The sequence below is a fragment of the Arachis hypogaea genome, chromosome 4 (assembly GCF_003086295.3).
Source record: "Arachis hypogaea cultivar Tifrunner chromosome 4, arahy.Tifrunner.gnm2.J5K5, whole genome shotgun sequence".
NCBI lineage: Eukaryota > Viridiplantae > Streptophyta > Magnoliopsida > Fabales > Fabaceae > Arachis > Arachis hypogaea.
This window is the reverse complement of record NC_092039.1, coordinates 66893013-66908047: the sequence shown is the minus strand read 5'-3', so window position 1 is coordinate 66908047 and position 15035 is coordinate 66893013.

Sequence of the window (15035 nt, the reverse complement as noted above, 5' to 3'; positions counted from 1 at the left end):
ACTTGTGCCTCTAAGTTTCTAATGGAGGACCTTGTTTCAGTCATGAAACTTTGAGTGGATTTGATTAGATCAGAGACCATGGTTGCTAAGTCAGAGTGGCTTTGCTTAGAATTCTCTATCTGTTGCTGAGAAGATGATGGAAAAGGCTTGCCATTGCTAAACCTGTTTCTTCCACCATTATTGTTGTTGAAACCTTGTTGAGGTCTCTGTTGATCCTTCCATGAGAGATTTGGATGATTTCTCCATGAAGGATTATAGGTGTTTCCATAGGGTTCTCCCATGTAATTCACCTCTTCCATTGATGGGTTCTCAGGATCATAAGCTTCTTCTTCAGATGAAGCGTCCTTAGTACTGCCTGCTGCAGCTTGCATTCCAGACAGACTTTGAGAAATCATATTGACTTGCTAAGTCAATATTTTGTTCTGAGCCAATATGGCATTCAGAGTATCAATCTCAAGAACTCCTTTCTTCTGATTCGTCCCATTGTTCACAGGATTCCTTTCAGAAGTATACATGAATTGGTTATTTGCAACCATTTCAATGAGTTTTTGAGCTTCTGCAGGCATCTTCTTCAGATGAAGAGATCCTCCAGCAGAGTTATCCAATGACATCTTGGACGGTTCAGACAGACCATCATAGAAGATACCTATGATGCTCCATTCAGAAAGCATGTCAGAAGGACACTTTATGATCAATTGTTTGTATCTTTCCCAAGCTTCATAGAGGGATTCACCTTCCTTTTATCTGAAGGTTTGGACTTCCACTCTAAGCTTACTCAATTTTTGAGGTGGAAAAAACTTTGCCAAGAAGGCATTGACTAGCTTTTTCCAAGAGTTCAGGCTTTTTTTAGGTTGTGAGTCCAACCATATCCTAGCTCTGTTTCTTACAGCAAAAGGGAATAGCATAAGTCTGTAGACCTCAGGGTCAACCCAATTGGTCTTGACAGTGTCACAGATCTGCAAGAATTCAGCTAAGAACTGATGAGGATCTTCCAATGGAAGTCCAAGAAACTTGCAGTTCTATTGCATTAGAGAAACTAATTGAGGCTTAAGCTCAAAGTTGTTTGCTCCAATGGCAGGGATAGAGATGCTTCTCCCATAGAAGTCGGGAGTAGGTGCAGTAAAGTCACCCAGCACCTTCCTTGCATTGTTGGCATTCTTGTTGTTTTTGGCTGCCATGTCTTCTTCTTGTTTGAAGATTCTTGTTAGGTCCTCTACATAGAGTAGTGCTTTAGCTTCTCTTAGCTTTTGCTTCAAGGTCCTTTCAGGTTCAGGGTCAGCCTCAACAAGAATGCTTTTGTCTTTGCTCCTACTCATATGAAAGAGAAGAGAACAAGAAAGTATGGAATCCTCTATGTCACAGTATAGAGATTCCTTGAGGTGTCAGAGGAAAAGAAGAATAGAAGGAGGAGGTAGAAGAATTTGAACTTATCGAGAGGGATAGAGTTCGAATTGTGTATTGAGGAGGAGTGTTAGTCCATAAATAGAAGGATGTGAGAAGAGGGGAAGAATTTTTGAAAATAAAGTAGAAGATTAAAAGAAATTTTGAAAATTTGATGAATGCTTTTCGAAAATTAAAGTTGGGAAAGAAATAAAGTGATTTTGAAAAAGATTTTGAAATTAGAAATCAAAAAGATATGATTGAAAACTATTTAAAAAGATTTGATTTTTTTTAAAATTAATGACTTGGCTAACAAGAAATTTAAAAGATATGATTCAGACATTAAACCTTTCTCAATAGAAAAGGCAACATACTTGAAATGTTGAATCAAATCATTAATTGTTAGCAAGTATTTTTGAAAAATGGAAAGAAATTGATTTTGAAAATATATGATTGAAAAGATATGATTTGAAAAAGATTTGATTTTGAAAAATTATGAAAACTTGAAAAAAATTTGAATTAAAAACAAAATCTTCCCTCTTGTGCCATCCTGGCGTTAAACGCCCAGAATGGTATCCATTCTGGCGTTTAACGCCCAAAATGCTACCCTTTTGGGGTTAAACGCCCAGCCAGGTACCCTGGCTGGCGTTTAAACGCCAGTTTTCCTTCTTCACTGGGCGTTTTGAACACCCAGCTTTTTTCTGTGTAATTCCTCTGCTGTATGTTCTGAATCTTCAATTCTCTGTATTATTGACTTGAAAAGACACAAATTAAAATTTTTTTTGAATTTTTAATGATGAGGAATAATCAAAATAAAACTAAGATCAAATAAACAATGCATGCAAGACACCAAACTTAGAAGTTTGTATACTATTGACACTAACAAATTGAGAATGCATATGAGAAATAACAAAACACTCAAGACAAGAGAATTTAAAGATCAGAGCAAGGAAATCATCAAGAACAACATGAAGATCAATGAAGACACATGAATGAATTCGAAAAATGCAAGAAGAATAGAAACATGCAATTGACACTAAACTTAAAATGAGACACTAGACTCATACAAGGAATATTTCTGGTTTTTATGATTCTGTAATTTTTTGGATTTTTCGAAAATTATGTGGAAAAAGAAAATAAAGAGGATCAAAACTTTTAATAAGAATTCCAGGAATCATGCAATGTTAGTCTAAAGCTGCAGTCTAAAATGATTAGACATGGCTAGCCAAGCTTTAGCAGGACATTACATTCAAGAGCTAAATTGATGAAAATCAATCAGCTTTGGTGATGATAAGAACATCACCTTGAAACTCTAGAATTCATTCTTAAAAACTCTGAAGAAAAATACCTAATCTAAGCAACAAGATGAACCGTCAGTTGACCAAACTCGAACAATCCCCGGCAACGGCACCAAAAACTTGGTGTTGTTGCTGGATCAAAACTTGGCACTGTTATTGCAGGGAACAAATGCGAAACTGTAGTTAAGACATTTAATTCCCCGGCAACGGCGCCAAAAACTTGGTGCACGAAATTGTGATCATCAATGGCGCCATCAACATGGTACGCTCAATTGCAATCTCAACTCTTTATCACAACTTCGCACAACTAACCAGCAAGTGCACTGGGTCATCCAAGTAATAAACCTTACGCGAGTAAGGGTCGATCCCACGGAGATTGTTGGTATGAAGCAAGCTATGGTCATCTTGTAAATCTCAGTCAGGCGGATTCAAATGGTTATGGAGGATTAATGATTAAAAGATGAATAAAACATAAAATAAAGATAGAGATACTTATGTAATTCATTGGTGAGAATTTCAGATAAGCGTTTGGAGATACTTTGTCCCTTCCGCCTCTCTGCTTTCCTACTGTCTTCATCCAATCCTTCTTACTCCTTTCCATGGAAAACTGTATGTTAGGCATCACCGTTGTCAATGGCTACAGTCCCGTCCTCTCAATGAAAATGTTCAACGCGCTCTGTCACAGCACGGCTATTCATCTGTCGGTTCTCGATCATGTCGGAATAAAATCCAGTGATTCTTTTGCGTCTGTCACTAACGCCCCACAATCGCGAGTTTGAAGCTCGTCATAGTCATTCAATCCTTGAATCCTACTCAGAATACCATAGACAAGGTTTAGACCTTCCGGGTTCTCAAGAATGCCGCCATCAATTCTAGCTTATACCACGAAGATTCTGATTAAGGAAGCCAAGAGATATCCACTCAATCTAAGGTAGAACGGAGGTGGTTGTCAGGCACACGTTCATAGGTGAGAATGATGATAAGTGTCATGGATCATCACATTCATCAAGTTGAGGAACAAGTGATATCTTAGAACAAGAATAAGCTGAATTGAATATAAGAACAATAGTAATTGCATTAATACTCGAGGTACAGCAGAGCTCCACACCTTAATCTATGGTGTGTAGAAACTCCACCGTTGAAAATACATAAGAACAAGGTCTAGGCATGGCCGTGAGGCCAGCCCCATGGTCTAAGATAGCATAAGACTATTCGAATATAGCTACCCAGATGAAAATACAATAGCAAAAGGTCCTATTTATAGAGAACTAGTAGCTTAGGGTTTACAAAAATGAGTAAATGACGTATAAATCCACTTCTGGGCCCACTTGGTGTGTGCTTGGGCTGAGCATTGAAGCATTTTCGTCTAGAGACTTTTCTTGGAGTTAAACGCCAGCTTTTGTGCTAGTTTGGGCGTTTAACTCCCACTTCTGTGCCAGTTCCGGCGTTAAACACCGGGCAGTCTTGAGCTGATTTGAAACGCCGGTTTGGGCCATCAAATCTCGAGTAAAGTATATACTATTATACATTGATGGAAAGCCCAGGATGTCTACTTTCTAACGCAACTGAGAGCGCGCCAATTAAACTTCTGTAGCGCCAGAAAATCCACTTCGAGTGCAGGGAGGTCAGAATCCAACAGCATCTGCGGTCCCTTTTCACCCTCTGAATTAGATTTTTGCTCAGGTCCCTCAATTTCAGCCAGAAAATACCTGAAATCCAAGAAAAACACACGAACTCATAGTAAAGTCCAGAAAAGTGAATTTTTATTAAAACTAATAAAAATATAATAAAAACTAACTAAAACATACTAAAAACATACTAAAAACAATGCCAAAAAGCGTATAAATTATCCGCTCATCAGATGCCGTGATTTGTGTGTTGATTACTTTCAGTTTTTATAGGGCAGGAATGACTTAAATGATGGAAGGAAAATATACAAAAAATGGAAGGAAAACACAAATTGGAGTTTTGGAGAAACTAGCAGTGGCGCGTCCGCATGGACGACGCGAACGCGTGCTTAGTGCAAAAGAGAGTCGACGCGAGCGCATGGATGACGCGAACGCGTGACTTGCAAAACACAATTGATGCAGACGCATGACTGACATGACTGCGTGGAAGAGCAAAACTCAAATGACGCGACCGCGTGCCCCACGCGGACGCGTGACGTGCGCGATCTGCAGAACTTGCAGAAGTCGGCCCCAGCGACTTCTGGCCCTTTTTGGCCCAAATCCAAGCTCAGAGAACACGGATTAAAGGGTTATAAATGGGGGAATCCATCCATTCAGGTGGATATACCAGATATATCATACATCATACATTCTTAGATAGTTTTAGATGTAGCTTTTAGAGAGAGAGGTTCTCTCCTCTCTCTTAGGATTAGGATTTAGGACATAGAGTTTCTCTTAATCTTAGGATTATCTCATCTTCATATCAGGTTCAATATTCCTTTATTTTGACTTCTCTTATTTGTTAATTATATATGTTGCCAAATTGGCTTATGGACCATTCATGTTATGATTTTCTTAATTAATATAATTTAGGTATTTTAGACTCAAGATTGCTTTCCTTTATTTATATAAATAATTCAGATTTCCCCTTTTGCCTTTGGTTGATTAATTGGTGACTCTTGAGTTGTCAAACTCATCGTGATTGACAATTATTATCTTTGCTGATTAATTTAGATTCCTATAACTCTAGTCTTTCCTTAAGGAGTTGACTAGGACTTTATGTGTTAAATTAATTTGTCCACTTAACTGATCTTCATAGTTAGAGGTTGACTTAGTGGGAGCAAAAGTATAATTCTCATCACCATTGATAAGGATAACTAGGATAGGACTTCGAGTTTTCATACCTTGCCAAGAGTTTTATTAGTTATTAATTTATTAATTCCTGCAATTTATTTCTCTTGTTCAAAACCTTTTCAAAACCCAAAAACACTATTTTGCATAACCAATAATAATTTATACTTTCCTGCAATTCCTTGAGAAAACGACCAGAGGTTTGAATACTTCGGTTAATAAATTTTATTAGGTTTGTTACTTGTGACAACCAAAACTTTTGTAAGAAAGGAATTCTTGTCGGTCTAGAAGATATACTTACAATGGGAATTTATTTGTGATAATTCTAGATCACGCGAGAGTTGCGTTCTTCAAAATGGCGCCGTTGCCGGGGAATTGTAAACGTGTGCCTTATTATTGGTTATTGTAAATATTTTTCAAAAAAAAAATTTCAGATTTTTATTTTAAAATTTTTATCTTATCTTATCTTATTTTCAAAATTCAAATCTTTTTCAAAAAAAAAAAATTCATATCTTTTTCAAAATCTTATCTTATTTTTTTCAAAAATCATATCTTTTCTTTTTTTTCAAAAATCATATAATTTTCAAAATCTTATCTTATCTTTTTTCAAAAATCAAATCTTTTTCAAAATATTTTCTTTTTGTTAGTTTTTGTTTCTATTTTCTCCTACTACCATGAACTCTCACCCCTTTGGCTATGTGTTTGGTTACAATTATGTTGCAGAAAGAGGAGATTACAATGAGAACATGCATCAAGGTTGGAAAAATCAAAGATGGGAGGAGCCACAAGGATTTAATCAACCCTCATGGCAACAACCACCTCCAATGGACTATCAACAACCATTCTGTGATGCATATCAAGGCAATGGCTATGGTGAGCACTCTTTTGATTATCAACAATCACCACCATATGCCTATGAACCCTCTCTTCAACATGACTTTGGACCATCATACTCACAAGCCCCTTACTACCAAACAACCTCATATAATCTTAACCCTCAACCACTATACCAACCACCTTATGACCCATATGTACCATATATAAAACCACCCCAATTCCAACCCAAGTACTCCCAAGAACCACTACCTCAATATTCACTATCTCCATATCCATAAATCCATGAGCACTATGATCCTACTTATGATAGCCGAGCGCAACAAGAATCAAGGGATCGTCTCAAGGAAACAGTGGAAAAACTTCATGCAACCCTTCGCTAACTAGATCAAGCGATAATTCGATTACCTTCCTGACGTGCAGATATTCAAGGAACCTCCATGGCTTCATGTGGAGAATCTACTGAAGAACGTGGCATGAAGGAGAAATTGGAAACTCCAGTGGACAGTGAACAACACGACTTTGTATTGGAACAATTGGAAGAAGCTACGCCTGCCATTGAAGAGGAAGAAGTGGTTGAAGACTTAGGAGATGCAGAACCTCCATGGGAAACTCAAGTCATAGAGCCTCCTTCTAAGACATTTGCAATTGATGTCGCGGAGGGTGTACAACCTCCAAATCATATCATGGTTGAAGACTTTGAAGGGGATAATCAAGAGATAGATTTAATCATTAATGAATTCTTATCTACATTTGAATCCTCTCCTATTGGACTTGACATGAAGATTAAAGAAGAAAAAGCACAACCTCCTATGTCCTTGGCAAACAATGAAGAAGAAATTGAATCGGAAGAAAGCTACCAAGAGGAGGAGGTTGAAATTGAAGAAGCTTACAAGAAGGTGGAAGTTGTCAAAGAAAAACACAAGGGAGTGGAGCCTGCAAGATCATTAGAAACACCTCTCCCAAGGCCATTACCGTCCAACACAACATTCAAGTGGGTAAAATTCTTATCCTTGACCTTTGCTTTCCCACTTGAATATGGGCTACTGGAGATGGATGGTCAACTTAGAGCTCTCTGTGGCATCAAGAGTAAGAGGAAGATGGTTAGTAGTAAGAGTTGTCCTGCAAAGTTCAACATGGTTGTGTGCTCAAAGTTTAAACGTAAAGGTTGGAGTAGAGCTCAGTTGAATGGGTCTAGGAAGTTATTTGGCAGCTCCCCTGAGGATTCTAGGAAGTTATTTGACAGCTCCCTTGAGGATTCAGATTGCTTGCTACTCGGTTGGAACACTAATGATCAACAAGAAGACGAGTACAAAAGCAAGGTTTGGGATCTCGGAATTCAATTTAGAAATCAATACTCTTGGGGCCTTGTCACTTGCTTTAACTTGCTTGAAGGCTTTCTGCGCCTAGTTTGGGATCCCGGAGGCTACTAGAATTTCAAACATTGGTAGAGATTTTTGGATGAATTCAAGCACAAGCCACTGTAACAGAGGACTCACCAAATGTCCAACTTAAGGACTTTAACTAAAAGTGCTAGGTGGGAGACAACCTACCATGGTATGATCGTTCCTTCTTCAGTTTTAATTCTAGTCTATTTTGTTTGTTTTTGAGTTTTGATTGAACCTAGAATTTTGCATAACATTCATATTAGCATTGCATTCTGCAAAAAAAAAAATTGCACGCGACGCGACCGGGTCGCCGACGCGTCCGCGTTATATGTGCGTTGGGAAGAAAATAACATGAATAGAGAGTCATGCAAAAGTGTGGCTGGCGGCGTGCCCCTGGCACCATTTGACCCACGCGACCGTGTGGCTGACGCAATCGCGTCATTAGTGAAATGGACGCGGACGTGTGGCCTTGTAATTCGACGTAACAGGGTGTATGGCAGTGAGTTACGCTGGAGCTGGGCTGAACCTGTGCTAACCGCACAAGCCCTGCCATGCGTACGCGTGCCCCACGCGTCTGTGCCGTTTTCAAATTTAGGCCATCCACGCGATCGCGTCAACCACGCAACCGCGTCACAAGCGGCGCACAGCTTATCCAAATCAGCCAAATATCTTATCTTTTTCTTCCCCATATGTAAATCTTTTCTTTCCCTCTTATTTCTTTCTTCCTCCTTTCTTACTTTCTTTTTATTTTCCATTGGTGTTAAAATTCTCTTCTTCAACTATTACATCTTTTCTTGAATTATTCTGGTGCTTCATGACTTGTTTTATTCTAATTGGGTATTATTATGCATAAGCCAATGCTAATTTTTATAATACTGATATTCCTTTTGCATTGATATGCACTTACACTATCTTGCATTGCCCACACTCTCTTTTCCGTTGTTGCAACTTTTGCACTATTGATATGCCATTTGCTTCCACTATTTTCTCACTTGCACGTTGTAGCTACCATGTAATTGAGACCTTTATTATTTGGCAATAACACCCATATTTTATTTATATTCTTATCTTTATTTTTGGGTTACTTTCCTTCCTTTTTCTCTTCTTTCAAGATGGCCACCACGAAGAAAGAGAAAAAGCTTCTTAATGGGAGACAGGTAAGTCAATCTACACAATTTATAGAGAAAGACATCAGTTGGAGCAGCCCGTCCACTTGTACATCTTAGCATGCACCGAGGACGGTGCAATCTTTAAGTGTGGGGAGGTTGATACCGATCTCCACGGGTTCGTTATTCTCTTCTCAACACCAATATTCTATTTTCTTTGTTTGTTCATTGTTGCATTTCATAATAGATTGCATGTGTAGTTGATTGTTTGCATTTAAGTACTACTTGGTTGAAAAATAATAAGTTTCTTTTTAAGACCCTATTTTTGAAAAAATTTCACTAACTTAAATCAAAACTTTTGTGTTAAATTTGTTTGGAAGTTGTATTTGGAACATAGTTAAAAGCTAGAACACACAACCTATGAGATTTTGAGCTTATTTACATGGTTACATTATTTAACCATGAATTTTTATTCTTGTATGTTTCCTTCTCTATAATTGTAATCTATATTTTATTCCATTCTATATGTCCATTATTTAGTGTATTTACATGCTTGCATTGATTGAGGCCATTACTTGTTTTTGCTCACTTATTCCAAATAAGCCTATCTTTTTATGTCACCCTTGTTAGCCACTTTGAGCTTTTTAACCCCCTTCTATTTTATAACCACATTACTAAGCCTTAAGCAGAAAAACAAAATAAAAATCCCAAGTTGAATCCTTGATTAGCTTAAGATAGATAGTATATAAAAATTTAACAATGGGAAATTTTATGGGAACATGAGATGACAGAAACAAAGTAGGAATTTATACTAAATAAGATGTTTAAAAAAAATTGGGAAGCATGCTCATGTGAAATCAAAACAATTAAGTTACCATGTGCATTTAAAAAAATCAATGCACATAGGACAAAAGTCAAAAATAAAATGCATGAGCATGTAACACAAAAAGTGGAAAGATTTGGGTAGCTAGGTGAAGAATTATGAAATTATATATGTATATGTTAGGTGAGATCTTAGACTAGTCAAGGATTCACTTTGTTAGCTCACTTAGCCTTATATATACATCCTTACCCTTACCTCAGCCTCATTACAACCGAGGAAAAGACCTCATGATTTTTGTATGTCTATATTCCATATTTGTTGATTGGTTAGATGAAGAACAAAGTTATAGAAAGTAAGGATAGAAAGAAGAATAGAGCGATTAACCCAAATAAACACTGAGTGACTAGAGAGTAAACATAAAATCCAGTGAGGGTTCAATGGCTCATCACTATATATCTCTGCTTAATTGTCAATTGTCTTGCATGTTTGTGAAATACTTTAATGTTATCTGGGATTTGGCTATGCATATATGATCCCTTAAGAATGTGAATTGATTTAACTACATGTAAGCTATATATAAACAAGTAAATAATAATTAGATTGCATAACTTATTTAGGTAGTTCCATTTAGAATAGATTGCATTGCACATGATTCCACCATTATACCTTTACTCTTTTCTCTTGGATTTAGCATGAGGACATGCTATTGTTTAAGTGTGGGGAGGTTGATAAACCACTATTTTATGATAAATCTTGTGCTTAAACTGAATGCTTTTATCAACTCTTTACCTACTTATTCATATGAATTTGCATGGTTTTGCAATTCCTTCCTTATAATATGACATATGAGAAAACATGTTTCTTATGCTTTAAAATAATCAAATTTAATTATCTTTTATTACCATTCGATGCCGTGATTTGTGTGTTGAGTACTTTCAGGTTTTATAGGGCAGGAATGACTTAAAGGATGGAAAGAAAACATACAAAAAAATGGAAGGAAAACACACATTGGAGTTTTGGAGAAACTGGTAGTGACGCGTCCGCATGGACGACGCGAATGCGTGCTTAGCGCAAAAGAGAATCGACGCGAGCGCATAGATGACGCGAATGCGTGACTTGCGAAACACAATTGATGCAGACGCATGACTGACGCGATCGCGTGGAAGAGCAAAACTCCAGATGACACGACTGTGTGCCCCATGCGGACGCGTGACGTTCGCGACCTGCAGAACTTGCAGAAGTCGGCCCCAGCGACTTCTGGCTCTTTTTGGCCCAAATCCAAGCCCAGAGAATATAGATTAAAGGGTTATAAATGGGGGAATCCATCTATTCAGGTGGATATACCGGATATATCATACATCATACATTCTTAGATAGTTTTAGATGTAGCTTTTAGAGAGAGAGGTTCTATCCTCTCTCTTAGGATTAGGATTTAGGACATATAGTTTCTCTTAATCTTAGGATTATCTCATCTTCATATCAGGTTCAATATTCCTTTATTTTGACTTCTCTTATTTGTTAATTATATATGTTGCCAAATTGGCTTATGGACCATTCATGTTATGATTTTCTTAATTAATATAATTTGAGGTATTTCAGACTCATGATTGCTTTCCTTTATTTATATAAATAATTTAGATTTTTCCCTTTTGGCTTTGGTTGATTAATTGGTGACTCTTGAGTTGTCAAACTCATCGTGATTGACAATTATTATCTTTGCTGATTAATTTAGATTCTTATAACTCTAGTCTTTTCTTAAGGAGTTGACTAGGACTTTAGGTGTTAAATTAATTTGTCTACTTAACTGATCTTCATAGTTAGAGGTTGACTTAGTGGGAGCAAAAGTATAATTCTCATCACCATTGATAAGGATAACTAGGATAGGACTTCCAGTTTTTATACCTTGCCAAGAGTTTTATTAGTTATTAATTTATTAATTCCTGCAATTTATTTCTCTTGTTCAAAACCTTTTCAAAACCCAAAAATACTATTTTGCATAACCAATAATAATTCATACTTCCCTGCAATTCCTTGAGAAGACGACCTGAGGTTTGAATACTTCAGTTAATAAATTTTATTGGGTTTGTTACTTGTGACAACCAAAACTTTTGTAAGAAATGAATTCTTGTCGGCCTAGAAGCTATACTTGCAACGGGATTTATTTGTGAAAATTCTAGATCATGTGAGAGTTTCGTTCTTCAGTACGTTTGTTGAACTATTTCTTTAAAGTTTTAGAAATAAGTTTGAAGCGTTGAAAATGATTTGAGTTTGAATCGGTTTCCTTGAGATATGAAAATGATATAAATTTTTGGAATCAGTTTGATTTTGAATTGATTTGGTTTTGAACCCGTTGGAAAGTGTTGCAGAATTGTTTGGTTAGGACCCAAAAAGGGTGGCAAAGTCCAAGTTTTAGGAGAGATGCTGTCGAAATTTTATTATGAAATTTAAGACTCTGTTTAAAATGTTATATAGAAAAAGATTGGATTTGAGAGATTCTATTATTTGATTCTTGATTTATTAAGAAATAGATATGTTTTGAATTTAATCTATTTAAGAAAAGTATATATTTTAAGGTCGACTTAAATATAAAAAGGGCTTATGATTTGGATTTTAACTTAAGAATTTCATTTGGAGGAGTTTTAGTGAATTTAAAAGAAATTGGACTTGATTGAATAACTCCGTTTGAGATGTTTTGGAAAATGTTAAAGGATTGGTTTTAAGAATGAAATTGAGATTGGTTTTGGTTTTGATTTATTTAGGAACTTTATTTGGTGGATTCAATTTAGGAAGACAATAATTTTTAAGGATTTTTAATGAATTTAAGAAATTAAAATTTGGTAGATTCTCCCTTAAAATCTTGAGACTTTGCTGTGGTAGTTAATTAATAACTCCTAATTTAAAGTGGTTAAGCAAATGGTTTAAGAATGAAATGATTTTTGAGGTTGGTTTGGAAAAATTAAATTGTGTGAAAATGAATGTTATGAAAGACAGGATTTTGGTTTCAAAGTAAAGTGATTTGAGAAAAAGTGATATATGGCATGAATGATGATTTACTTGATGAGGCTTGTTGAAGAAGTGCGAAAACGAACATGGGATTATGATTAATGACAGAAATTGATAATGAATGATTATTAATGAATTATGACTTGGCTTATGCACTTCTTTTTATCTGAGATACGAGTTTTCCTGGGCAGATGCAGTGGCTTGCCACCACTTGCTCTAGGTTAAGACTTGATACTTTGTTAAACCTACGTCACAAGGTGTGGTCTGGCAATTTAGCTCCTCAAAAATGCCCCCAATGAGCTGGATTTGATAAATGATTGAGAAAAAGCTATGCATAGACTGTTGGGGATGCGCACACGAGGGACTGTCTAGTGTTAGCTACAAGACATCTCGGGTTGGCTTTATAACCGATAGATGAAACTTATCAGCTATAGGACAAGCATTCATCATATTCATCTATGTGACATTGTTGGGTGTGTATATTGTAATTGCTTTGCCTATGTGAATTATTTTGTTTAATTGCTAATTGTTATACTTGACGTAACTGCTCTTGATTGTGTTTGAACCTCATTACTTGTGTTTGTGATTGTAATTGGTTGGATTGTGGTGAGTTGGATGTTGATTGAGTTGTTTGGGCCTGAGGTCATGTTTGATTATGTGATGGGCCGGAGGTCGTGATTGGTTTGTGGTTATGATTTAGTAAACTGGTTCAACATAGACTTAATAAACCTATGCTTGGAATAGTTTAGTCATTCATAATGTCTTGGAAAAATTTTAATATTTTATACGAAAAGAAAAGGATTATGGATTTTGAAGAATTAACGGATTTCTATTTTAAAGAGGATTTTTGAATTTTTGAATGTAAACTTTTGGATTTTGAAAAGATACATAAGACAAGCAACAATCACTGTACTTTGAAAACATTTTTATTTTACATATCTTCTTATAGCAATTCTCTAACCTTCTAGTGAGAACCAGTGAGGATGATGTTCTCACTCCCCTACAGGTTTTTCCTTTTCAAGATACGGACAAAGAAGTCTCGAAGAGTTTATTTCATTTCTGTTTATATGATATATTGTGTTGTTCTAGTTATTTTGTTACTCGCATCTATCTTCACTAATTTTGTAAGAGGAATAGGAATTATGATATGAAATGTTTGTAAATTAATACTATGTATAATGTATATGATTTGTATGTATTGTATCTGGTCTGTATGTACGTATTCATGTTTTCAACCTAAAAAGTTTTTTTGAAAGATTATACAATTTAAAGTTTTAAACAAGCTCCTATCTTAGTATTAAATATGTTAAGAGTCATCGTAATACCCGAGCTATTAGAGTGGCACAGACGGAAGTGTTATATTTTGGTAGCAAGGGTGTTACTAGGGGTGGCAAGCGGGGAAGCCCGCCCCGTCCCGCCCCGTCCCGCCTAGTGAGGAGGTCTCAGAATTCTAGCCTGCCCCGCCTAACGGCGGGCTGGCGGGTTGGTGGGCTAAGCCCGCCAAATATCCTCTTTTTTTTTACTTTTAACTATTAAATAATATATATAAAGGCATAAAAAAATCTCTCCTATTTTTTACTTTTAACTATTATAATTTCTAAAAGTATAAACAAATTATAATTTTTATATTCACAAACATTAAAGTCTTTGTAATTATAAATATCTAATAAATATAATTATAAACTAAGTTTTCATCCAAAACATAATTATAAATATTGTTCCCAAAACAAAATAAACATAATCCAAAACATAATTATAAATATTATCTCTAAAACAAAATAAATATAATCCAAAACACTCAATTTTCATCTTCATTCTCTTGTAAGTTGGGTTGGGGGAAGTTGGGTTTTAGCAAAAAAATTGTAAAAATACCCCTTGCTAAAAAAATATTAAGCTTGGCGGGGAAGCTCGCCCCGCCCCGCCAAAGCCCGCCGTTTAAGCGGTGCGGGTTAGGCGGGCTTTTACTATTTGGCGGTCCCAATTTTCCAGCCCAACCCGCCTTTTTTGGCGGGTTATGCGGGCCGACCCGGCGGGTTTAGGCCCGTTTGCCACCCCTAGGTGTTACATTGTGGTATCAAAGCAGTCTTTCCAGTAGAGCCTGAGGAATGGACTGACAGTGCTTCAATTTTATACTCTGAGTGTCTCCCATGTTTTAGGTCTTGTCCTGATTACAAGAGTTAGAACTTTATGCACATGACAATCTATTGATTAATGTTGTTAGTCTATCATTGCATACTTCCTGGTATTAAGTTTGGTCGGCTTAACACTAGTGGATTATGTATATGGAAGCATTAATAGGTTATCAGAGACGATATACGAGTTATAGGTAACGCTTAACACGGGTTTTGGAAACGTTAGAAACTATTTCTTGAGGTTACTCAGTTATATGTATTGAATTCTGCTGG